This window comes from Oncorhynchus masou, chromosome 6 (genome assembly GCF_036934945.1).
Source record: "Oncorhynchus masou masou isolate Uvic2021 chromosome 6, UVic_Omas_1.1, whole genome shotgun sequence".
Lineage (NCBI taxonomy): Eukaryota > Metazoa > Chordata > Actinopteri > Salmoniformes > Salmonidae > Oncorhynchus > Oncorhynchus masou.
Genome location: NC_088217.1, coordinates 51,909,321 through 51,934,523, shown reverse-complemented (window position 1 = coordinate 51,934,523; position 25,203 = coordinate 51,909,321). Strand labels below are relative to the sequence as shown.

At 41.5% G+C, this 25,203-nt stretch overlaps 1 pseudogene; it reads right to left on the bottom strand.

The window, feature by feature from the left end:
• LOC135542249 (guanine nucleotide-binding protein G(s) subunit alpha-like) overlaps nt 1-25,203 on the bottom strand; it is a 45,264-nt pseudogene that overhangs the window by 5,881 nt on the left and 14,180 nt on the right.

Genomic DNA, 25,203 nt, shown 5'->3' with positions numbered 1-25,203 from the left:
ATTGAATTTACCACAGGTGGACTCCAATCAAGTTGAAGAAACATCAAGGATGATCAATGGAAACAGGATGCACCTTAGTTAAATTCTGAATCTCATAGCAAATTTAAAAAAATGTATTTACATAAATTAGCAAACATGTCAACCTCTTTTTTCACTTTGTCATTATGGGGTATTGTGTGTATATTGAAATGGAAAAAATTATATTTAATCAATTTTAGAATAAGGCTGTAACCTAAGAACATTTGGGAATAGTCAATGGGTCTGAAGGCACTGTACATACTAGTTAGTTAGTTAGTTAGTTAGTTAGTTAGTTAGTTAGTTAGTTAGTTAGTTAGTTAGTTAGTTAGATAGATAGATAGATAGATAGATAGATAGATAGATAGATAGATAGATAGATAGATAGATAGATAGATAGATAGATAGATAGATAGATAGATAGATAGATAGATAGATAGATAGATAGATAGATAGATAGATCCAATCAAAAGTTTGGACACACCTACTCATTCAAAGGTTTTTCTTATAAAGGACAATATCCAAACGTAAAAGTTTATTATTATTATTAATATCATGAATTTGGTATCCTACTTATAGGGCTAATGGTAACTACTTCTAAACTTCAAAAGATCCAATCAACCATGGACGAATGATGGTATACCTAGCTTCACATTGAAATGACGGTGTCCTTTGGGGCAAATCAGATGTCAATGTTATTTAGGCAGTCTACATAAATGAGTATGGAAGCTGATCAATGTCTAAATGTATTGACATATGATAGCTCAGCTGAATTGAACGCAGCTCGTTTCCAAAGCTAAGCAGGGTACATTAGCAACAGTCACGGAAATTGTTAAAATATTTTAAAAACAATTCTTATAAATGCAACAGTAGGTCAATTTTCTTTCTTAGATTGCACTCAAATATATATATTTTCTTACTATATCAGGTCTCCGTGTTAATAATTTGCATAAATACAATGGGTGTATTTGCATAGATTAACATAAAGGGGAGGACCAGAGCTGCAGCCACCAAACACCTGCTCTGTCTATCCTACCAGCACTCACGTGCTGTCTACCTTACCGGCACTCACCTGCTCTGTCTACCCTACCAGCACTCACCTGCTCTGTCTACCCTACCAGCACTCACCTGCTCTGTCTACACTACCAGCACAGCACTCACCTGCTCTGTCTACCCTACCAGCACAGCACTCACCTGCTCTGTCTACCCTACCAGCACATCACACACCTGCTCTGTCTACCTTACCAGCACTCACCTACTCTGTCTACCCTACCAGCACTCACCTGCTCTTTCTACCCTACCAGCACTCACCTACTCCGTCTACCCTACCAGCACTCACCTGCTCCGTCTACCCTACCAGCACTTACCTGCTCCGTCTACCCTACCAGCACTCACCTGCGCTGTCTAGACTGTCTCATTAATCACAGTTTTTGTCATGTTCTCTTGCATAAGTGTGTCAATAGCAGGATACAAAATTCAAAACACTTGGCTCTAAATTACACCTATCTAAACATACTGTACCGGTACATTGTATGCGAGATCAGACATAATACCACTATAATTCAAGTGTTCATTTTCGTAAGTTGCTTTCATTTCAATGAATCTCATTTGTAAACATTTCAACTGTATTAAATTATTACTTTTTCAATTCACCCCCCAAAAACAAAACATCAAAATAAAGTTATTTTTCTTCTCTTTTTTTGTGAAGCAAGTGTCAAGACGGTGTGTTAAAACCCAGACTAAGCTTTAGCGTTCTTATAGATTCAACAGAAATCCAATGTCTCCCATTGAGCCCATTTCAGCCATTACCGGGGTGTGTTTGACAGGTCATTACAAAAATTTTGCAGTCTTAACGCTAACGGGACAACAGGCACAAGCAAGAGTATGAAAGAGTCGCAGGAGTAAAAAGAAAGCAATCAATCCAGTGATATTGAAGTGACAGGTGGATTTTGCACGACTCAAACGCAAGAAATAGATGGATGAAAAAGACAGATCCTCAGGTGGGCGGGGCATGCGTGTTGCTAGGGTACATAGAGGTAGGCATCTAGATGGTAGATTTGTTCTCACTGAAGAACATTATATCACATTATATTTCAATGCACCTCTCAAGATGGCATGACGTTGAAACAAAGACGTGGATTCAAAACAACCATTTTACGATCAACGCTGAAACAATGTCAAATCAAATATGAAATTCAACTGAACTTCAACCTCCCAATAGATGAATATAGGATGAAAACTATTTGCTAAGTTTCTACGTGGAATTTCATGTTGAAATTATATTGGATTTAACAACCTGTTAGTCAGGTTAAGTTTAAGTTTTTCCCTACGGATGTTAGATATTAACTACACCTAAACTGTAGGCTATCAAATCTAATTGCACATAATAGGCCTATAATATCAGATGTAAAAACAAGACGAAATTGAGAGTAGTGAGGTTGCCTACGGAATGGAACGCAATGGCATGCGAAAGCCCATGATTTATAGATCTACAGTATATATTATCAAAAAAAAGAGGACATCTGACGGTTTCTGGCAAACCTAAGGTTACAAATGAACTGTCAATTGAGTTCCATTATGGACTGTGGTGGTCTAATGGTTAGGGCCATTGCCTTCAGCGCACACATATAGGCCTTCAGTATCGGCCTGGGTTCGATTCCATCCCATTCCCTTCTGGGACAAATAAGGCAATCTCCCAACCCAGTTACTTGATTTCATCACACATTACAGATATGGACAATCCAGGGATATTTTACCCCCAATCTTTATAACGAACGATCATACCAGACACTATTTGTACTTCTACCCCTTTTTTTCTCCCCAATTTCGTAATATCCAACTGGTCTTGTCCCATCGCTGCAACTCCCCTACGGACTCCGGAGATATGAAGGTCGAGAGCCATGCGTCCTCTGAAACACAACCCTGCCAAGCCGCACTGCTTCTTGACACACTGCTCGCTTAACCACTAAGCCAGTCGCACCAATGTGTCGGAGGAAATACCGTCCGGCTGGCGACAGAAGTCAGCTTGCAGGCGCCGGCCCACCACGAGGAGTCACTAGAGTGCGGTGGGACAAGGAAATCCCGACCGGGCAAACCCTCCTCTAACCCAGACGACGCTGGGCCAATTGTGCGCCGCCTTAAGGGTCTCCCAGTCACGACCAGCTGTGACGCAGTCTGGGATCTAACCCGGGTCTGTAGTGATGATGCAGTGCCTTTGACCGCTGCACCACTCGGGAGGCCCAGACACTTGTCTTTTAAAGACAGTTGTAATTAATGGATAACAAATAGGAAACAAATCAAATAATAACAACAGTAGGCTACACCAACATTAGTTTCCATTCATACAAAGTGTTGAGTAAATTGCCACAGTAGATTTGTTTGTCAAATAGATTTTTTTTTTAACGGCCTAAATCTGTTCAAAAAGGACTAAGTTGTTCCGATGATAATATCAACAAGAGGGCAAACATATCTTGAAAGACTTTGGTTGCAAGCAGGACTAAGGTAACACCGACATCATCTTTTAGGGAGTGGCAATGAGGTGACCAATAATGGTTGCAATTGAGATAAGCTGTGTGGGTGAATTTAGCGCGTATTGATGGTTTAACAAGACATCAGCTGGTGATAATCTAGCGCCATAGATGGAGGCCCCTTGTTATTGGATTACATTCCAATAGGCTACATTCTGTAGGCTACCCAGCCATCAGTTAATTGACAGCTGATTGAACAGCTGATTTCACCATCCCCTCTCCTGCAATTTGCGCCAACCCTGTCTCTTTAATCATGCGACAATGATTTGGTCATTATCATTCAAGAATCTGGCACTTTTCTGCACCCAAGTGTTAACGTTAAAAATCCTCCCACTGCTAAATGGCATATTATTAAGCATAGATCATTATACTGTATTATCATTATATTATACAAGCCCATTATTATGTCTTAAAGGTACTTTAAGGAGTGAGGCAGTCCCAATTTTGGAGCTTTTATTGAAGAGATCGAACAGTGGGGGGAGGGGGGGGTCAAAGAGCAGTGGGCCGGATTTGATCCCATGTCGACTCTGGCATATTTGTGCCGGGTCAGCAGCTATAACCGCACAGGCACTGACACCACCAATAATGTATTCTGCCTATTGCTTGTTTTGAACATGTGAAAAAACAATTGATAAATATATCTACCCCCTACAGATGTGTCACTTTATTATAATCCACATAAGAATTCACACGAGTGGACTCCCGAGTGGGCAGTGGTCTAAGGCCCTGCATCACAGTGCTAGCTGTGCCACTAGAGATTTTGGGTTCGAGTCCAGCTGGCCATGACCGGGAGGCCCAATGGGCGGCGCAAAATTGTCCCAGCGTGGTCCCGGTTAGGAGAGGGTTTGGCCGGCAGGGATGTCCTTGTCCCATCGCGCATTAGCGACTCCTGTGGCTGGCCGGGCGCAGTGCAAGCTGACACGGTTACCAGGTGTACGGTGATTCCTCCGGCACATTGGTGTGGCTGGCAACAGGGTTAAGTGGGCATTGTGTCAAGAAGCAGTGCGGCTTGGTTGGGTTTTGTTTCAGAGGACGCACGGCTCTCAACCTTCGCCTCTCCCGAGTCCGTACGGGAGTTGCAGCAAAGAGACAAGACAGTAACTACCAATTGGATACATAGAAAAGGGGGTAAAAAAATAAATTCCCACGAGACGTGATGTCACGATGCACGTAGTCTACATGAACTGACGCCCTGTGGACATGAGGGGTATCCTACGATTGAGGAGTTAGCAAGGTAAATTTGGTCAACTCAGAGTTCAACTCGGGATAACCGGTACCACGAAAATGTCTCACCTTTTAGCCAGGTTCATTTCTATGGCAAAGAATCCTTCAGAACTAACCTGCTCCTGGGAAGGCTAACTCGTGCCAACATCCACTCACCCTGAACGAAATGACTGAGTTTCAAGTTGAGGACCAATGAAATCAGATTCCCTCCCTCTTGAAAAGATTGCCTTATTTGAGGAAGAAGGCTGATTAAATATAAAATTAATCACATTTTCTTGTGTTAAAAATAGGTTACAATATATCACTTTACACATTTATTAATGAGCGAATGCATTTTAAACTTCACACACAGTAACACTTCTGTATGATTTCATAAAACTATTTTATTGATAGGAGTGGGGAAAAAACGGTGCTTGTGGTTGTGCTTGTCGATAAGCACACCAAAGACGACATTAACGTAAGTAACAAAATAAAGAGGGCACTTCCAAAAGCCTATTTCACACCATAGCCTGTTGAATTTGCAAGATAACTTTTGATCAACTACTATTTCTTCACATTATAAGCGCAGCAATGCTCACATGGTAATACACGCAAATATTCCAAAATGGAAGTAGAGGGAAAACACTGGTCTAATGCGCTCAACACATGCCAGCAGTTTCATATGACAGATGGAAATACACATCTGTTAAAAATTCAGATGTAATGTTTGCGTTTTGTGTGTGTGTGTAGAGATGGTGAAAAAGACTGAGAGCTAAACATTTCTGAAAGTAAAAAATATATATATGTTTTATTGTCACACATTGGATAGGTGCAGTGAAGTGTGTTGTTTTACTGGGTCAACCTTTATAGTTCTGAGTAGCTGATAGCGGGACATGTCTCGCATCTGCTATGAGCACTGCTCACACTTGGCGATAATGCCCGGGAGCGAGCAACCGTAAATCGAGTATGTGCTTGCGCTTTACGGGCTGCGGTGTTACGTTTTGCTCCAGGTTGGCTCAGATTTCCTACGAATGCACCGGAAGCCTTTAGATCGGGCTAAAAACACGTAGTGTTCATCAGGCTTCAAAGTTTGGTTACACTGCCTACTATGTCAATTTCTCTGTATATAATGGGTCTTAACTTTTAAACTAGCAGAGATCCCACTCTGGAACTTTGATATGCTCTCTGGGCATGACACGTTTCAATCTGGCTCTTGGAATTATTTGGGTTGTCAATTCATTTTGGCCTGCATTCAAACCGCCCACGAAGTGCTGCACTACAAGTCACAGCAAGCACTTCCAACATGCTGCATGCAACTAAACGCCGAATTCAATATGTTATCAAATCCTTTGAAAATATTTGTTTGGTTTGTTAGACCTACAGAAGTCCTACAAATTCTAAATCAAATAGCTATAAAATCCATGACCATCTTAAAAACATTGCCACATGTTAGCTTACTAGATATCGCAAACCAAGGGCTTTAGAGACTTGGTTTATAGTTTAGACTAGGTTTGTGATCGTCTGTTACAAAATCAGTCTGACAGTACTTCAGGTACTTGTGGTTTGAAGTTTCTGAAATGCATCAGAAAGGTATTGAGAAGTCTAGAAGATCATCAGACAATCATGTTGGATGATCTGTGCAGACAAAAAACATCATCATTGATGGTGTTCAATTTCAATTTGTAGGAATAAAACAGATACCGCTCTGGTTATTACAACCAGATCTAGCGGCAACCAGAGCAACACCTAGTTTGGGAAACGCTGGCTTAGATTTACAGGGGTTTGAGGCTGGCAAAATTATTATTGTGATTGAATGCTTAGTTCATTGAGAATGTACCACCCCCCCCCCCCCCCAAAAAAAAAAAATGTATTTTCCACATCCGGAAAATGCGCATTTTTAACGTCTGGAAAATATGTATTTTCGATGTCCGGAAAATACGTATTTTTAGCTTTCATTCAGCACCTAAAATGCACCTGACGTCGACGTCTGGAAAAGACTTTTCAACATAATTTAGCTTACTGGGTACGCTACAGTACACATCCAGAAGTCGCTCTAACACAGAATAGAGAGGGAGAGAAGGAGAGAAAAGAGAGAGAAGGCTGTGTCTGACATTACAGAGCTGCTCCAAAAATAGCTCCCTGGCGCCCTGGCCTCCAGCTTGGTTGTCATGGTGATAGAACCACCAGCGCTATAAATAGACTATCAGCTCCAAATCTTCTGTGACTGGAGTGGGGCCAGAGAGAGGGAGAGACAGACATAGAAAGAAAAGAGGAGGAGGAAGAGAGAGAGAGAGAGAGAGAGAGAGAGAGAGAGAGAGAGAGAGAGAGAGAGAGAGAGAGAGAGAGAGAGAGGGAGAGACAGACATAGAAAGAAAAGAGGAGGAGGGAGAGAGAGAGAGAGAGAGAGAGAGAGAGAGAGAGAGAGAGAGAGAGAGAGAGAAAGAAATGCAGGGAGAGAAGAGGGGGAGGGAAAGGTGGAGAGAGGCCAGCAAAGGGAGGGGGCGAGCCCTCCCCAAAAAGGGCTGTGAAGAACAGAATGCTGGAAGGAAAGGGGCAACACAGGCTCTAAACAGGAGAGCAATTCCAGAAATCACAACAGACTGAGATCTCAACAATTTAGCTACCTACGCAGACTAGGAAAGTTGTGAGACGCACTACAGTGTTACAGCCATACAGCTGGAACCAACAACTGTTTACCTATTCTCACGCTGGAAATGCAGTCAGCTTGATAAATAACAGCTTGATAAATAACTTAAGGATGATTTGATATATGCTTTGTGCAGTGTGTGAACCCACATGAACACACAAACACACAAAATCAGGGCTTTCAGTTTGAAAAGCGTTCCTACACTCTCCTCAAACCCTGTTTCCAGTGAAACCTTTCTCCCCCTCCCTCCCTCCCTCCCTCCCTGCCTCTCTCTCTCTCTCTCTCTCTTTCTCTCTCTCTCTCTCTCTCTCTCTCTCTCTCATTCCCTCCCACCCCATGTGATGACTCAGTGACTCAGTCACAGCCATTTTCTGTCCCTGCAAAGACACTACTACAAACTGGAGATGGAGAGAATGGGAGAGAAGAGTTTACCAAGAGAAGTGTTTAGAGGAGTAAAGATAGTGTGGCTTTGAGGGAAAGCTACGCCACATTATAGTAGCGTCAAAAGTGGAGAGCATTGACAGACCAGACTTGAATGGTCTATAGCTCAGCTGATACATACGACAGCGGCTAGGCTGCTCCACACAGCTCCATTTCCTCAGCATTTCCACAGAAAGCTCTCCACAGCAGCCTGAGGGGAACAGCTCAACAACCTCTCTCTGCGGCATTGCAACTTCACCTCCCAGTCTCGTTCACCCAATTATCTAGCGAGTTTAGGTGCAAACCTTATCAGGAAAGCTAAGCTACGAGATGAGGCCTAGTTTATCAAGTTTGGTATGGAATACAGAATTAGGCCAAAGTGAACAATTGAAAATGCATTTTGAGAGATGAATTATCAGACAAGCCTGACAAACTCCTAATGGATAGAGACATTTCTTTTATATTGACATTTATTTCAAACACCCTTTTTTTGTGACATTCATGTAGGACTGAGATTTCTGCAGGTTTACCATGCTCTCAGTAGGTCTAAACCACAGAGCAAAATTGCTTGACATTTTCCTTTGGGTCTCTGTTTGGTTTCCTATCTGTATTACCATATCATCTTCATGTTCATGTTGGAACTTTTCAAGGCACGCCCCAAATTGAACCCCAATTCATAACGGGATCCGGTAAAAGTTCCCCTCTCAAGAATCTGCGACGTAGCATGTTTTATCACTATTGTTGATGGAATTAAAATGTGGTGCTCGGTTACAGGAATACACTATGACCCCATTTTGACAACACAAAAAAGGAACACTGTAACAGCCATTTCAATACTTCTAGACATGTGACTGACATAAGAGGAGGGTGGTCATATATGTGGTATAAAATGAAATGATGCAGATACATGTGGCACGCGATGCAATCCCATGGGTGTTGTGAAATAAATACTGAGCGGAGTATATTTCAGAATATTTCAATGTTTTTGGACAATCAAAATGTTGCACTGTAAACTAAGAACAATTCACTTTCTGGCATTGCTAAAATGATTAGAGATACAAAATTTCCAGAATTAAAAACAACACAGACAACCACATACATGACAGAAAGAGCCAAGAAGACGTCAAAACCTAGCAATCTGACGATAACAGAAAATAAGGTATTCCATGCGCCTGCCTCCATCTGACTGAGGCCGCATTGCCATTTCAACATCCTCAGCCGAGTTCTTATCACACCCACAGAGAGCGGGGAACACTACAGAGGGAGGACCTTGACATTCCCTCACCAACTCGGACAGAGATTTTCATTTCATGCCAACACCTTCATCAATGATGCTAAAGTTGTCTCTCTTTCCCCAACACACGCACACACGCTCATTCTTTCTCCTTCTGCAGCTAGCTTGAGTTAAAAATAGCTCTCCCTCTCTCGGCTGCTCCGTTTACATAAGCATACAGCGGGGGGAGGGGAGCACTTCCGGTCTGGCCACCCAGCCCAGCATCTGATCCACAACACAGGCCAGGCTGCTAAGCTTCTGGGTGTGGGAGACTGGAGGAGAGGGCTGACATACCTACCCCGCAATTCAGGAAAGACCTCTCTCTGTACGTCTCCATTTAGCCTGCACGAAACGGTCTGTCTGCCTGCCTGTCTTTGACGGTCCAGGAGCGGGTCCCATCCCGGTGCACAGAATAACAAACCAGAATTAGGGCTGGGCGATATGACCTAAAAATCATATCTCTATTTTTTCAAACTTACGGGCGATTCACGACATACGGTGCCTTTGGAAAGTATTCAGACCCTTGACTTTTTCTACATTTTGTTACTTTACAGCCTTATTTTAAAATTGATTAAATAAAACAATTTCCTCATCAATCTACACACAATACCCCATAATGACAAAGCGAAAATAGGTTAAGAAAAACAGAAATACCTTATTTACATAACTATTCAGACCCTTTGCTATGAGACTCGAAATTTAGCTCAGGCACACACACCTGTCTATATAAGGTCCCACAGTTGACAGTGTATGTCAGAGCAAAAACCAAGCCATGAGGTCGAAGGAATTATCTGTAGAGCTCCGAGACAGGATTGTGTCGAGGCACAGATCTGGCGAAGGGTACCAAAAATGTTCTGCAACATTGAAGGTCCCCAAGAACACAGTGGCCTCCATCATTCTTAAATGGAAGAAGTTTGGAACCACCAAGACTCTTCCTAGAGCTGGCCGCCTGGCCAAACTGGGCAATAGGGGGAGAAAGACCTTGGTCAGGTAGGTGACCAAAAACCTGATGGTCACAGAGCCCTAGAGTTCCTCTGTGGAGAAGGGAGAACCTTCCAGAAGGACAACCATCTCTGCAGCCCTCCACAATTTAGGCCTTTATGGTAGAGTGGCCAAACGGAAGCCCTCCTCGGTAAAAAGCACATAACAGCCCGCTTGGAGTTTGCCAAAAGGCACCTAAACAAGAATATGTGGTCTGATGAAACCAAGATATAACTCTCTGGCCTGAATGCCAAGCGTCACGTCTGGAGGAAACCTCGCATCATCCATACGGTGAAGCATGATGGTGACAGTATCATGCTGTGAGGATGTTTTTCAGCGGCAGGGACTGGGAGACTAGTCAGGATCAAGGCAAAGATGAGTGGAGCAAAGTACAGATAGATCCTTTATGAAAACCTGATCCAGAGTGCTCAGAACCTCAGATAGGGACGAAGGTTCGCCTTCCACCAGGACAACGACCCTACGCACACAGCCAAAATAACGCAACAATTTCTACAAACCAGTTTTTGCTTCATCATTATGGGGTATTGTGTGTAGATTGATGATTGAAAAAAAACGATTTCATAACATTTTATAATACGTCTGTAACCAAACAAATTTTGAAAAAGTCAAGGGGTCTGAATACTTTCCGAAGGCACTGTATATCCCTAATTACATTATTTTATAAAAAATTGTTTAACCTGCTTTTTTTTGCAATAATCAATGATCGGCTTTCAAGACCGTCTATGAAAATAAAAAATGGTGTTACAAATGTAACCAGAACTGTGTCACAACGCACATCCACTAATAATGACTAACTTCTGGTAGCAGGCATTATAGAACATTAACACAGGTCTCATAAACAATCTCTCAAGCACGAGCCCAAGGCTAATATTTTCTATTGAAAGTCTAGCCAACTTGGAGCTAGTTGCTGGTTGACGAGGTAGAACAGTCGAACCGTTAATTAAGAATGCCCCCTCTCGACTGTCTCCAACTGATGGAACAACACGCCCTGTTCACTTTGTTTCGTTGTTGAAATCAAGTGGCCTACCTGGACAAGATTATGCTTATTTCTCAGAATGAGAACGAGTTGCCAACTCCTTATATAAATACCTATTTTTATGCTATTTGCGCATTTATAAAACACAGACTTGACAGGTAGCATATAACAGTATGTGGCTACAACACGGCTAGCAGTACCTGGTACTGCAATGCTGCGTGCGGCAGAAACTGAGCATTTATTTTCCACAAAAATGTTCATGGATACTCCTGTCTTACTAGGGTCTGCTCTGTTCCACATTTTGGGAGTTGAGACATAAAACAGGTATCGTTACAAAAGGTTAGGTTCTCCTCCATGAATGAATTAATGTCTCAACGTGTTTCGTGTCGATATGACCGATTTAAGTTGGACCAAACCTCTAATGCAAATAGCGAGTTGAAACGGCTTGCTGTCAGAGAGGAAGAAGTGATATTCCGTCTCTTTGTTGTTGTGAGTGGCAGGGTGGAGGGGCTTGGGGTCTGCGAGTGGGAAGTTGCACAAGTGCACATAGCACAGAAGAAGCGAAGGAGACGAGACCAAAAAAGACAAAACACTAATCAAATTTGGGGAAAAGTAAAACCTTGATCCTTGCGATACAAGCATTTGGAACATTGTGCTGAAACATACATTAGAAAGACTCAAATGAATTCGATATATTACCCGGCCCGAACCAGCATCACATCTTGCTGCAAAGCACCAAGAGCATCTGACTTTCAAGAACGCTGGGTTCATGTGACCAGTGCATGACTTACAACAGAGGCAGGCCCGACGGAGATCAAAGGACGGATAAGAAAGAATTCCAGAAATGACAAGCTAAGAGCCGAGGAGGAAGGAAAGGGGAAACTCTACTGTAAAAAGCTCTCCCAACACAGCAGCAATGAACCTGTACTGTAAGTGCGCAAATCAACAGCTACACCTATAAATACACTACTGTAAGACACAAGCTCAATGACAGCCATACTGTGCATTGGGGTTGCCATTGTCAGCTGGACAAATACAATAAGTTTGCAAATGGAAAACAAAACATGAAAAAAAACGTGCATACTAAAACTGTACTCAAGTTCGAGTCTTGAATTGATGATATGAATTCCGAGTAAGCGTCGAAGAATGTGTTACACAGCACGTTACGCAGAGGGACAACAACTGGGTACTTACTACTGTGCACAGTCGATCAGCTGGTACTCATTGGATCTCTCGAAGCAGGCCTTCACCCCCTCGTCTTGCCATAGGTTCTTTGCATGCTCATAGAACTCCTGCAGAACAACACAACACAGAGAACTGGATCAGGACAGTCCATGGCTAGAGAAGAGAACCGGTTGCTCAGATTAGAGAAGTCCTTTTTAGCTTTTTAGCTCCCATATTCATTGCATTCAGGCATTCAATAGCCAAAATGTACACCTAGGCCCTGCCCCCTAGGCACTCATCGAGATCTGAAATTGTTATTGTTGAGCAATACGGTGAACATTTCACCTAGCCTATCAGAAGAAAAGATTTGTCAATGATTTCTTAAATCTAACCTATCCAGGCTTTTGCTCTAGTCCTATTATAGCACGCCTCGCCAGCTAATCCTGAGGACGAGATCATTAGTATGAACATATGTGTTTAAGTTAGACTAAAACAAAATCATACAGGAGCTGCCCAGGAGGGTTGGCCATCCCTGGGCTAGCATGGAGGCTAGGAGTCGATTTGGAATTCAACTTTATTTCAACCAATCAGAACGCTTTTTTTTAGTCTGTAAAATAACATATTTGGGCCAGGCATTGCATGTGTATTCCTTTTAGTGGTCTAATTGAACCTACAGCTGTACCCATCCCTTCGGGAAGATGCTGCCATGTTGACATTGGTGAGTGGAGGACAGAGTGGGCGCAGGACACGAGATACAGAGGGAACCAAACATTCTTCAAATCAAGAAGCCTACACAGGAACAATGAGGGACAGCAACACGATAACAAAACATAACTTTCCCTTCTCAACTGATAAGGATTCTCAACTAGGCTTCCTCATAAGGTTCTACAGCTGCACCATCAAGAGCATCCTGACAGGTTGCATCACTGCCTGGTATGGCAACTGCTCGGCCTCCGACCGCAAAGGAACTACAGAGGGTAGTGCAAACGCCCAGTAAATCACTGGGGCCAAGCTTCCTGCCTTCTAGGACCTCTATACCAGGCGGTGTCAGAGGAAGGCCCTAAAAATTGTCAAGGACTCCAGCCACCCTAGTCATAGACTGTTTTCTCTGCTACCGCACGGCAAGCGGTGGCGGAGCACCAAGTCTAGGTCCAAAAGGCTTCTAAACAGCTTCTACCCCCAAGCCATAAGACTCCTGAACACCTAGTCAAATGGCTACCCAGACTATTAACATTGCCCCCCTCTTTTACACCGCTGCTACTCTCTGTTGTTATCATCTATGCATAGTCATTTTAATAACTCTACCTACATGTACATATTGCCTCAACTAACCGGTGCCCTGCACATTGACTCTGTACCGGTACCCCCATGTATATAGTCTCGCTATTGTTATTTTACTGCTGCTATTTATTTCTTATTCTTATCCATATTTTTTTTTAACTGCATTGTTGGTTAAGGGCTCGTAAGTAAGCATTTCACTGTAAGCTCTACACCTGTTGTATTCGGCACATGTGACTAATACAATTTGATTTGATTTGACAATAGTAAGACAAAGGCCTACATGACAATTGATATAACTACCAACATGCAAACAAAACAGAAATGTTACTATCTGCCAGTCTCACTCTGAACACACTGCAATCCTGACATTCAGTTTTGTGGTAAATCAACGAGCATTTGAATGCTAGTGATTCATTAGCAGGGCCAGGTGTTTCACCTAACCACGTTGCCTAACCATGTAGGCTAAAACTCCTGTCCCTATTCACAAGGTATCCCATCAGCTACACAGCTGAGGACAGACAGACAGACAGCGAGGAGAGGAGACATCTGAGGAAAATTAACATAGAGGTTCAGCAAATTCACTGAGACACGGACAGAATTTTACTGAGACGCAAGGCCGTTACATAGAATAAGCCAAACTCTTTAAGGGTTGGAGGCTGTACAATGGTAAGGAAAACACTGGATAAAGTATATTCAGGACATCAGCGAAGCTCAGCAGCCCTCTCCTTCTCTACAGGGTTTCCTCCCCCAGTCAGTCTCCCTGTTCCCTGTCAGAAGCCCAAGCAGAGCGGAGCGGCAGGCAGAGCGAACCAGTCAGACTGGTTCCTGGTAGGCCCTAGCCTAGGGCCAGGAGATGGGAGGGAGGGGGGAGGCAGAGGCCTATCAGATAGTCCTTCTCTGCCCAAAACACACACAAACCCACATTAATGTAATGCATTAGACGCTTCAGAGTAGTCAATAGCCACAGACATTCCAATCCCCCATATTGACATAGATTCCCTTGGCACAGCAACAGACCATATAAAATATCTCCAAATCTATAGAAAGCATCAGGGCAAACTCTAACCTAATGTTGTAACTAGGGCTGTGATGGTCATGGAATTCTGGATGACGGTAATTGGCCAACCGAATGACCGCGGTCTCTGTCATAACCCTTCTCCTTTCCTCCACTCCTGACTATGTGCTGCCGTAGAAATCAATGATGGCATTCAAGTCGATGATGGCCTAATGGGGTGGATTGGCGGCCATTGCGAATGTAGGCTAACCGTAGGAGCAAAGCAGGAAGTAAAAGCAGGAAGTAAAAGCAGGAAGTAAAAGCAGGAAGTAAAAGCAGGAAGTAAAAGCAGGAAGTAAAAGCAGGACGTAAAAGCAGGACGTAAAAGCAGGAAGTAAAAGCAGGAAGTAAAAGCAGGAATGGCACGCACCAATATCTGCTGTGATTTGTTGATTCAACTCAGTGGACATTACAAAAATTACATTCCGTGGCATGAGCCACATCAGTCGACATCATTTGAATGAACATTCTATATTACCGTGGGAAATGATTGCATCACCGTACCAGGCAGCCATTGCGAGTGTACCCATAGATGCGTTAAAGGAGTCAATGGAACGTCTACCAGATTGGCGCACCTTCAACAAATCGGATCCAACAAAGTGGATATTCGTCAAATCCGTCAAGATTTTGTTTTATTGTAACAGGCCAACAATGTCCTTACTTAAGTCCGATTTGGATATATTTGGCAGTTTGCGCTGCATAACATGCAGTAGTCATCCCTTTTCAGGTTTAGAAGAAGTGACTGCTAAACGCTAACTCTCATTCGTATACGCTGGATGGCATAGCTAGAGTACAGAAATTGGTGATGACAGTCAGTCTTTTTTTTTTTTACTGTAAAGCAGTTGATTGGTAACGATGACATGAACATCTGCTTGTGTTGGGGTTGACATCCGTACAGGCATTATACACATATAAACAACAGCCTAAATGTAGACTTATTTTATATATATATATCATCTGGGCATGGACTCTCCTGCGTTCCACAGGGATATTGGCCCATGTTGACTCAAATGCTTCCCATAGTTGTGTCAAGTTGGCTGGATGTCCTTTGGGTGGTGAACCATTCTCGATACACACGGGACAAAGTTGAGCGTTAACAACCCAGCAGCGTTGCAGTTCTTGACACACTCAAACCGCTGTGTCTGGCACCTATTAACATACCACATTCAAAGGCACTTAAATATTTTGTCTTGCCCATTCACCCTCTGAATGGCACACATACACATTCCATGTCTCAATTGTCTCAAGGCTTAAAAATCCTTCTTTAACCTGTTTCCTCCCCTTCATCTACACTGATTGAAGTGGATTCAACAAGTGAAGTCCATAAGGAATCATAGCTTTCACTTGATCAGTCTATGTCATGGAAAGAGCAGCTGTTCCTAATGTTTTGTACACTGAGTATATATATATATATATATATATATCTATATATATATATATATTTAAACAGTTATGACAGTTATTTTACTTCATCCATAACCATCGGTTTCACGGTATTTGCGCCTGCCCTAGTTATATCTTCTGATTCAGAATCAGAAAATGTTATTACATATTGGTCATACATCACTTTAGAAATTACATTTCATCTGGATTGGAATTTCTGGCTTACTTGCATTGAACATCTTTACATGCCTTGCTTGCTTGCCTGCCTGCCTGCCTACCCTGCCTGTCTGCCTGCCTACCCTGCCGGTCTGCACGCATGTCTACCCTGGGAACATACAGTTTGGAGTGAATCCCTGAGGGTCCTAGTGTTTCAGAGGGGAACTCCCATCACACCCATTTAGTGTTGTTAAACACAATCAGTGTTAACAGGCACCGGCCATGCATCTCTCAGGTGAGAGCCTCATTCAATTGTGAGCATCCCAAGGGGAGTACACCTGCTAATTACTGAACCACAAAACAGACAGACAGACAGACAGACAGACAGACAGACAGACAGACAGACAGACAGACAGACAGACAGACAGACAGACAGACAGACACCATACTGTCGTAGCTGCCATGACTGATGTGATGTTCCACTAGGAAGTTATTGGCCCAAGTTTCAAGTTTTATAAATAACATGTACGGAATACGCGTGGCATACATCGTCCAACGACATGCTTACTTTCAGGTTCCTTCTCAACAATGCAACAACAATAAGAAATAATAAAATATAAGAATAGGAACATGAAGCAAATGGCTCAGTAGAATATAATAAACATTTTAGCGTAAGTATAACACAGGAAGGCACAATTTATAATCCAGTATTTTCACATATTTACCCATTCCTCCATTCACTGACTGGGCCTAAACCATCCTGCCTCATCTTAAGAGTTCTTCCTTTTGAAATTCAAAAACGTAGACCTATATCAAGTTAGCAGCCAGTTTGACTAATATTCATAGTTTCAACAGTTTGAAAACTTTGACATGAACTCTGATTAAGACAACAGTATCCAATTAGTTCAAAGCAGACTGTTTTAGCCCACTGAGCTAAAGACACAAATCTACAGGTTCCAGTCAACGCTACTCATCAAGTGAGTGTGGTCCATTGGACCACCTCTTTCACTGCAGTCTCCAGAAGGTGGCTACCTGACGTGCACCGTCAGAGAAAAACCCTGAAACATGCCAACATGACAGGGATAGTGTGCGATTTTCTTTTATTCGAAAAGTACTTACCAATGTAAACTCAAAATCCTTCTGATTTACTAGGTTCAGGATGTATTCGATTCGGAACTGGTGTGCTGGGTTGGCTAACCGGACTGGGGGTGTGAGTGTATTCATGGCTGTCACTATAGTCTGAAATGAAGGAAAAATAGAAAGACATTGCTTTAAAAAAAAAATTTTAAACAATACTGAGCAAAACTTAAATATTCTTTTCCAAATCGATACATCAAAACAGTTGAAAAATTTCCTCTATTGGGCTACTAGTACTGACTACTCATATAAGAGGGAGGAAAACAGCAGAAAACAGTACCAATTACTTACCTCAATAGCTTCCTTTATATTATTTTTTATGTCTTGAATTTTCTGTTTTTTCTCCCTGAGAAGAATGAAAATTAGGAAGTCAGTGACCAAATATAATCAAAATCAACATAAAGGTGTAGTAACAACCTGAAAAGTAGAATGGCAGATTGGCAATCTTTACTCATGGCTGAAGTCTGCAACCCCCCCCCCCCCAAAAAAAGGGCCCAACCACACAGATTTCATATCCATCAAAAATTGAGCCAATGGTTTTGCTATGGGGCTCATGCGTTGATGGATGACGGAGAGACAACGTAATTTGGATAGACGGACAGATACATAGCGCATTCTTCATGCATTTCATCAGTCTCTGTGTAGCTGGGTTGAAGGAATTTAGGAGTTGCCGTGAGCAAGTAAGAGTAGTGTACTGTATGACTGAGAGGAGACTCCACCACATTCCTCATACGAAGACCCCGAAAACAACCGTTAAAAAAATAAATAATAACTGCCATACCAATCTCTTCTCACCTCTGCCATATCACTCCTCTCCTCTATCTGCTCCTCCATTCTTATCCCCTCTCCCTATTATTCTGTCACTCCCCACCTCCATCTCCTTCCGTCCTCCTCATCCTGCTCTCCAGGACCTAGCACTGACTGGCACTACCCGTCCCCCTTTCAGTAGGTAGGAAAAACATTCTGGTCTGAAGGGCAAAGCAGAGGCAACAACCCTGAACCGAAGCAAGTATTTATCAATAGGCTCCACCGGGGTGTACGGCTGTGGAACACTAAACACACAACATCTGTCCTGAATTGACCATCAAGACCATCTGTATAAAGGTCCCTGCTATAGACTGACTGATCTGTGTGTGCACAAGTGTTTGTCTGCAAGTGTGTCAGTGTGTAATGTTTACCTACGAAGGTATATGTTTTGAAATTGCGCTTTGTATTTGGTGATCTGTATTATATGACATGCATTTAATGTGTGAGCAGTGGTGTGTGTACGTACATACACGAGACAAATGTCTCCTTTGGACAATGAAGTTGATCTGATCTTATTTAGCCATATGTGGAAGCCAATAGGGCTGTGAATTCCCAGGGACCTCACGATACGTTGTTAATCACTATTCTTAGGTGCCAATGCGATGTATCGCGGTTCTATATGTGTTGCGATTAGACACTGTGATTGTATTGCGATTCGATATTCCAAACATATTGCTTATCATATGCCTGCTGCAGCGGGACACGAGAGAGCCATGAGAACAAGTTTTGATCAGTCATGGAAATAAAAGTGCTGGGGGGAAAATATGGCTACCTATTTAAAAAGAAGATGAGAACAAGCTATGAAGGACAAATACTGGAGTTTTGGTGCAGGTACAGGTAACTTGCAAAAAGAATACTGCAATAGTCAAAACAATACGATACGACATATTGTCAAAAATATTAATCATTTTTTCCATCATCAGTAAGAGCCAAGGCCTTTTGACTTATGTGTTTCCTCTGGAGAAAAAAATTGTAGCAGTAGGGGAAGAAATAGAAAATGTAGTAGAAAGGACTGAGAAACTAAAATATAATTTCCACCTCCAGTATTGAGCCCAATAACATACGGTTAAAATGACTTGTTTAAATTATTCTAACATATTGGACCATGCATATTGACTATGTATGGTCCATATTATCAGGTATGCTATTAGCAATAAGCATTATCAACTAGGGTTGGGCAATATTACGATAGTATTGGATATCGAAGATGGTTGACAGCCATCGTCGATGGTGACGACATTGTGATGTGACAGACGATGTACAGCCTACAGTGCCTTCAGAAAGTATTCATATACCTTGACTTATTCCACATTTTGCTGTATTACAGCCTGAATTCAAAATGGATTAAATCGATACACCAATACCCCATACGGACAAAGTGAAAACATGTTTCTAGAAAATGACATACAGAAATATTATTTACATAAGTATTCACACCACAGTGTCAATACATGTTAGAATCACCTTTGGAAGTGATTACGGCCCTGAGTCTTCCTGGGTAGGTCTCTAAGAGCTTTGTACACCTGGATTGAACAATGTTTGCACATTATTATTATTTTAATTCTTCAAGCTCTGTCAAGTTGGTAGTTGACCATTGCTACACAGCCATTTTCAAGTCTTGCCATAATTTTGACTTAAATTGGCTTGAAAATCTATAACTAGGCCACTTAGGAACATTCAATGTCGTCTTGGTAAGCACATATTTGGTTATTTTCCTGCTGAAATGTGAACTTGTCTCCCAGTGTCTGTTGCACACTGCTTTTCCTCTAAGATTATGCTTAGCTCTATTCTGTTTATTTTTGTCCGAAAAAAAATCCCTAGTCCTTGCCAATGACAACATACCCATAACATGATGCAACCACCACCATGCTTGAAAATATGAAGACTGGTACACAGTGATGTATTATGTTGGATTTTCCCAAAACATAGTTAATTTCTTTGACATATTTTTTGCAGTATTACTAAAGTGCCTTGTTGCAAAAAGGATGCATGTTTTGGAATATTTGTATTCTGTACAGGCTTCCTTCTTTTCAGTGTAATTTAGGTTATTATTGTGGAGTAATTACAATGTTGATCCATCCTCAGTTTTCTCCTATCACCGCCATTAAACTCTGTAACTGTTTTAAATTCACCATTGGCCTTATGGTGAAATCCCTGAGTGGTTTTCTTCCTCTCTGGCAACTGAGTTAGGAAGGCCCCCAGTATCTTTGTAGTGACTGGGTGTATTGATACACCATCCAAAGTGTAATTAATAACTTTACCATGCTGAAAGGGATATTCAGTGTCTGTTTTTTTTTTACTTTTCTTTTAACTACCAATAGGTGCCCTTCTTTGCAAGGCATTAGAAAACCTCCCTGGTCTTTGTGGTTGAATCTGTGTCTGAAATTCACTGCTCGACTGAGGGACCTTACAGATACAGTAATTGTATGGGTGTTGTACAGAGATGAGGTAGTCATTCAAAATCCATGCAACTTATTATGTGACTTGTTAAGTACATTTTTACTCCTGCACCTATTAATAAGACTTGGATAACAAAGCGGTTGAATATTTATTGACTCAAGACATTTCAAGTTGACATTTTTTATTACATTTGCAAAAATGTCTAAAACATCATTCCATTTAGACATGATTGGGTATTGTATGTTGGCCAGTGACATTAACGTCGCAATTTAATCCATTTTCAATTCAGGTTGTAACACAACAAAATAGTGGAAAAAGTCAAGTGGTGTTAATACTTTCTGAAGGCACTGTTTTTCAACTTGACTGGCACCACACGCATTAAACCGCTGACCAGGCAGCCCACAGCAGGGCCTATTCCTTTGCTATAGCCTGCATAACCTAGTTCAATAAATATGTTATAAACAATAAACAGAATGCAAGAGAACAATGTGGACAGAGCTAAGATATTCACCAAAGTGGCACAAAAATGTCCTGTCAGATAATATTGGTTTTCCCTCTCTCTCAATGCCGGACAATCTAGGCCATATAGCCAAAGCCTATTTCTTTTCTTTCTTTTTTTACAGCGGTCACTCCAGTGTGTAATTATTTTAAAAGACTAATTTTGTATTTTGTCTCCATTTGATAAGAATATGACTTAAGTTTTTAAACATGCTTGCTTTCTCCCGCCGCCTCTCCCTTTGCTACTTCATGATCAAACAATGGATACATCTAACGGAGTTCTCCGAAAGTTAAGTTGTTTTTGAATAACCTAAAAACATGATAGGCCTAAGGTAATAAATGAGAGAAGTAGAACAAAGAATAGCAAGATAGAAAAATCAAATGAGTCGTTTGAACAAGCCTTACAGTTGAGCAAAGCTTAAGTCTATTATAAAAGGAAGGATGCATGTGTCCCTCCTCCTTGCTGTTGAGAACCAAACGGACAAAAGCCAAATCCTACTCATTAAAATAGCCTATCAAAAGCATTAAGACAAGTTAAAGTTATGAATAGTATTTTCCAAATAGGCTACTCTAATAAAAAGTGTGTAATTGGAACAGTTTTGAAAGTCACAGAGTTTATAGTCAAGTCTCTATCACAGCAAAGCTTATGAGAAAAACGATGTGTAGAGTAGCCCTATTTCCATAGCCTATTATTAGCAATGTATAGAAGCCTAGGCTTAATAAGAATCATTGAATAATTATCCAGTTCTGGGGACAGCAGAGTAGCCTGCTCTGCAGCCGGGTCCTGAATGATTTTACAACCCATCACACGACGCACAGCCCAACGAGGCTGTCTTTCGCGTAGGCACACACAGAGATACATCTCCAATCGACTACTAAAAAAAAAGGAAAGCAAAGGGGGATACCTACTCGGTTGTACAACTGAATGCATTCAACTGAAATGTGTCTTTCGCATTTAACCCAACCCCTCTGAATCAGAGAAGTGCTGAGGGCTGCCTTAATCGACATCACGAATAGGCTACTAAAAAAGATTTGGCTCCAAAACAGAATGATTCCTCTCGCCCTTCCCATAGCATGTGAGCTCATGCTCATGGTCCTTTTTAGCTGTCTTTATTTTAATTGGGTTTTTTTTGGGGGGGGGGGGGGGCAATAGGGTGCGATACCATTGTATATCACAATGTTTTATAGGTACTTAATCACGATAGGACAAAGGTTGACATCGCCCAACCCTAAGCCCAACTGATAGCAGTATAGTGGCTATAAATAAATAGGATGGAACATTGGGTTGCTTATCTGCATTTACCTTATTGAGCTAATCATTAGCTAGATACCAAATGTGATCTTTTAACTAGTTAGCATTATATTGATGAATTTTATGTCCTAAAAAAAACTTGCATAAACACAGTGAATATAATATTAGGGTAACTTGGGAAAAAACACCACCCGGGGTTACACTACATGTCTCCTGCCTGTATTTCTCACCAAAACCACCTTATGTCACCATTTTTTCCTTTTTTCACGGTCCATATTTCTAGGAGTGGCAGCAATGATTTTGCCGTGGCCCAGCGCCACAGATAAATGACTGCAGCAGAAACACTGTTGATTATTGTAGTTCTGGAATGATCAGAATCATTTTGTACATGAGCAGTGAGAATCCACAGAAATGAAGCCTGCATGAACTCATATTGTTGGGGGAAACAAAAGCCTGAGGCAAATGACAGTTTTTCTTAGTTTTTCAGTGCCTAAAGTTAAGTTTTTCTTAAGGTTCTACAGTATTGATGTTGGCGTACTATAGCACATGTTATAGTGACTATGAAAAGAAATGAGAGAAACCAAAAACTTCAGAATTTGCTATAAAAGACACAATAGCACGAACAGAGGAGGAGTAAGCTGTGCATGTGATTTCAAACTACTGAAAAACAACTTCAAGGACCTGTTGTACTTTTGGAGCTTACCAACCACTTGTTGTTTAAAAACGGTTTATAAAATAGGCCATTCTTAGACCAATAAACGTTGTAAATATGATCAATTAACTCGAGCAGAGTTTCACCTACAGGCATAACTAACACCTAGTCTCTCTGGCGACAAACATTCATATAGTTCCTGGGATGGGACGCAATTGTGGGTTTGGGTTATCTTTGTATGTATTTCTTTGATTGCTTTTATACCTGTAAACCCAAAAATAAAAAGTTAGTCAAAAAACAAAATGCATTTGTAGCCCGGAGCGAACAATCAACTTGAGAATCCTAGGACATTGGTTACCAGTTTAGAGTTCAAACCTGTGTAATATAAATGGAGTAAGACCCCTATGGCTTTCAAGTGGCTCCGACTAAATAGTATGTGCTTGACACGGTTCTGCAAAGATTTATGAAATTGGGAAAAACAATACTTACTCTGCATTGAAGCCATTCACATGCAATATTCGCATCTGTTTGACTATCGTGCTCTTCCCAGATTCACCAGCACCTGCAAACAGAGAAAAGAGGAAGATGTAGGTTTAAAAAACACCTCACTTGACAGTGGTCTCTTTAGAGCAATATCAATTATATTGAGGTCAATTCTAGGCATGTAAATCACACATCACTTCAGTCTCCAACCATGTTACAACCTACAACTAAGGGCCCAGAGTTGTTCCTGGCCAGACTACATGGTCAGGAGAAACCCCTGGCCCTAGTGATGACTGTCCACAAACCACGGGGCATGGAATGCTGGGAATATTCGGAACAGTCATACAGTCGCCACCCATAATGGAACAGAGAGAACAAACGCTGCTCCTTTGTGCTAACAACATGCTACTTGCTAAATGAAAGGAAAACAGACCACATCCTAACTTGGGCCTGAGCCCCTTTTTACAGATTTTTGTTGGTCTTATTTTTTGGTCCCTATTACCGTGCAGCAAAGAAACGTGTATTTGAATAAGTATGCAGCTTTGAAATGGTATTTTTGTTGCATACGGTGAACTATGTTTTGTTGAGTTCATGTATCCAAAAGTTAATTATTGCAGTGCATGAATAATGTTGTTTTTGATTGTTTAAAAAAAATGTTGTTCCTAGTCATTGTCACTTCAGACAGGAATCAAGGTTTACATTGTTATTAGGCCTAATAAGGTCGTAGAACATGATTCCATTTTTTCTGTATGCCAATGATGACGAGGGCTCTGCCAAGTCAACCCAATTAAAGAAAAACTGTTAGTTTGGAGGTCATATTTTGGTATTACATGATTGATCAAGTTTTCTAGAGTTATAAGTCAAGAAAACATTCATCTGTCTATGTGAAAGAACACAGCATTGTAGCGGTCACTTCCAGACATTATAACCCACACAATACAGTTATACTGAACTTGTGTAATAAGAACAAACTCCATTAGTATACAATTATAAAGCAATTACTATGTACTGTAACATGATAATACAATGTGTTACTTGAGTTATTACAGTGTTTTTACATGGGTAGGAGCAACTTGATGCAATGCGTCACCCTAGGCCTTGTCAACTAAGTCAGTGCTGGTATTCGCAACAATTACGATTAAAAGCAATTCAAAGGAGAACGTAGTGTATGATGATGAAAACGGCACACTCCTGAGGCCTATTATTTGTAGGTTAATCTCTTCAGAAATCAGTCCTAGAGACACACATTGCTAGGCCTACACCACAAGCAATAATTCCCCTAGTCGGGTAGAATCATATACAACAATTTTGCTCTGGAAAAATAAACACTGTTGCAAATAGGGGTGCAATGGTGTTGTTGGCCTTTCGTGTCCAGCTGTGCAGGGTGCTTAAAATGACAGGACACAAGTGTTGACAGTGGTAGGCCTGTTACAAGAACAAACTCCTATCGAAAATGTCAGCACAACCAAAGGTAAAACCCACTCCAATAAAACAAATATAATGGTCTTTGTGCAATGGCCTACCTAGGAGGAATATAGGCCTACATAAAATAAAATAAAATGTAAATGGTCATTTACAATGTTAGACATTTGCCCCCCTCAAATGCCACAATAACAAAGGATGGAAACAATTTATCAATAACTTGAACATGTCAGAAACATACCTAATAGTAGTAGCCGGTGAGTTGCTCGGTATATCTGTTTGTCTTTTTGAAGCTGTTTCTCTATCTTTTTGTTTGCTTCCCTCTGTGCTTTCTCCTCATTATGTTGGTCTTCGGTCTTACTATTGCCCAAACAACCCATATCTTCCCAAAAACCCAGCAAAAAGGTTCGGGGAAGGGGGTGAGGGGGGGGTTAATATAATAGAAAAATTC